This window comes from Nicotiana attenuata, chromosome 10 (genome assembly GCF_001879085.1).
Source record: "Nicotiana attenuata strain UT chromosome 10, NIATTr2, whole genome shotgun sequence".
NCBI lineage: Eukaryota > Viridiplantae > Streptophyta > Magnoliopsida > Solanales > Solanaceae > Nicotiana > Nicotiana attenuata.
The window spans coordinates 26857326-26860439 of NC_031998.1; positions in this window are offsets into that span (position 1 = coordinate 26857326).

The window sequence follows — 3114 nt, forward strand, 5'->3', positions numbered from 1 at the left end:
TTGAAACCATTTAGGACTCGGGATGCAGGTACGATTTGGTCCTGAAGGCCGAGCTGCTCTACGACCCTCGATCTGATATAGAGGTTTTTAGAAGTGAATTGATGCATTTTCTTGATGGTATCGGGCCCGTATCTTGGTTTCGGAGCCCGGTACAAGTTTGAAATAATAATTAAGTTGAATATGTAAAATTTGGTAAAGATCAGAATTGGTTTGGTATAAGACGGACCTATAGTTGAGATTGTGACACCAGTTCTGGGCAGCTTATGTTTATGGATTGGTATCAGTATTATTATTAAATTGTTACGTTTCATACTTCCTCTTTATTATTTCCGCTGTTTATGTAATGTTTATTCACAATTGTTAAGGGATTAAAAATGAAAAGGGTTAAATAATTGGAATAATTGGCTTGCCTAGCTTTCACTAGTAGACGCCATCACGATTCTCGAGGGTGGGAAATCCGGGTCATGACTAGTTGGTATCAGAGCTCTAGGTTGCTTAGGTCTCACAATTTATGGACAAGCTTAGTAGAGTCTGAGGGATCGGTACGGAGACGTCTGTATTTATCCCCCAAAGGCTACAGAGTTAGGAAAAAACTTCACATCTATTCTTTCCTGTCGTGCGATCTGGTTTCTCAATGCTAATTGAACTTCTACTCTGTTCTTTCGCAGATGGCGAGAACACGGGCTTCTCATCCGCTGATCAGCAGCCCGAGCCCCCAGCGGCAACATCTACAAGGGGCGGAGGGCGAGGCTGAGGTCGTGCTAGGGGCCGAGGCAAGGGCAGAGCTCAGCCCAGAGCAGTAGCACCAGTGGCGGAGCCTCAAGTTGAGTTTGACGAGGAGGTTCAAACCCAGACATTTCTAGCAGAACCAGCTCAGGTCCCAGAGGGGTTCATTGCTACCCCAGTACTCCAGGATGCTCTGGTCCGTCTAGTGGGACTTATGGAGAGTGTCACTCGGGCAGGCTTACTTCCTATAGCACCAGCTGTCTCTCAGGCTAGGGGAGGAGCACAAACTACCGCTACCCGCACTCTGGAGCAAATGGTTCCCCAGTTTCAGACTCCAGCAGCTTAGCCAGTTGGAGCAGTTTAGCCGGGTGTGGTAGCTCAGACCGGTGAGGGAGCATCTATGTTTGCCGATGCTTTGTGGAGGTTGGATAGGTTCACCAAGCTGTTCACTACTACTTTTGGTGGTACGTCTTCTGAGGATCCCTAGGATTATTTGGACAGCTGTCATGAGGTTCTACAATACATGGGGATAGTGGAGACCAATGGGGTCGACTTTGCTACTTTTCGACTGTCCGGATCCGCCAAGACTTGGTGGAGAGATTATTGTTTGGCTAGACCAGCTGGGTCACCGGCTATGACTTGGGATCAGTTTTCTCAGCTATTTCTGGAAAAGTTTCTTCCTATCACTCAGAGGGAGAACTATCGGAGACAGTTTGAGCGTCTCCAGCAGGGTTCAATGACTGTCACTCAGTACGAGACCAGATTCATTGACTAGGCCCGTCATGCTCTTCTTATACTTCTCATCGAGAGAGAGAGAGGGTAACGAGGTTCATTGAGGGATTCGTTCAGCCTAGATGGGGAGCGAGATTTCTTTTCAGGATGCGGCCAATGTGGCCAGGAGAGTGGAGATGGTTCTATCACAGGGGAGTGGTCAGAGGTCTGACAAGAGGCCTCATCATTCGGGCAGGTTCAGTGGTGCCTCATCTGGAAGCAGGGATTCTTTCGGTAGGGGCCATCCTTCCAGGCTATTTCTTTCAGCACTTCAGACTTCTCATGGTGCTCCAGGTGGTCGTGGTTCTCATGTGCAGTATTCTGATCAGCAGTCCTACCGTGCACCATCAGCTCCTATCAGAGCACCTTCTCTTCAGAGCTATTCTCATGGTCAGCCGGCCCGCCAGGGTCAGTCTCAGTTTCCTCAGCCGCAGCTCTCAGGTGGATGCTTCGAGTGCGGTGAGTATGGTCATATCTGAAGAGCTTGTCCGAGATTTGTGGGTGTTCACAAGGTTCCCGTCCCATGGTTCAGGAACCAGGTGTTCCACCCCCCGCTCAGCTAGCTAGAGGGGGAGGTAGAGGTGCTAGAGATGGAGGTAGAGGTATTAGAGGTGGAGGCAGCTAGCAGGAGGCCGTCCCAGAGATGTATTTCAGAGTGGTGGGGCCCAACCCCAATGTTATGCTCTTCCAGCCAGGCCTGAGGCTGAGGCCTCCGATGCAGTTATCACAGGTACTGTTCTGGTTTGTAGTAGAGATGCTTCAGTTCTATTTTATCCAGGATCTACATACTCCTATGTGTCATCTTATTTTGCACCGTATTTGGTCATGCCTAGTGATTCTTTGAGTGCTCCTGTATATGTGTCTACACCGGTGGGTGATTCTATTGTGGTAGATCGTGTCCATCGTTCCTGTATAGTTGTGATTGCTGGTCTTGAGACTCGAGTAGATTTTTTACTTTTGGATATGGTTGATTTTGATGTCATATTGGGGACGGACTGGTTATCACCTTACCACGCTATCTTGGACTGTTATGCCAAGACTGTGACCTTAGCCTTACCGGGTTTACCTCGTCTAGAGTGGAGAGGGACTCCTGGTCATTCTACCCGTATGGTTATCTCATATATGAAGGCTCGGCGTATCGTTGATAAGGGATGTTTGGCCTATTTGGCGTATGTTCGTGATTCTAGTGCCGAGGTTCCTCCTATGGATTCTGTGCCCGTGGTTCGTGAGTTTCCTGAGGTATTTCCTTCAGACCTGCCGCGTATGCCACCCGACAGGGATATTGACTTCTGTATTGATTTGGCTCCGGGCATTCAGCCCATTTCTATTCCCGCCAGATCGTATGGCCCCGCCTGAGTTGAAAGAATTGAAGGAGCAGTTGCAAGACTTGCTTGATGTCATGACCCAAGTTCGCCCTCCGTGAACTGTCGTGACGGCACCTAGGCTCTACGACTAGGTAAGCCTAGCAATTTGCGGAAAAAGAAATAACAGAAATAAACTATCCAAGCTGCAGAAATAATACAAATCTAAGTCTTATAATGAACTACATTTCCCAAAACCCGGAATCTCATGAAATCACAAGCTATGGAATAACTACATTGTTCTAACTCCAGAGTG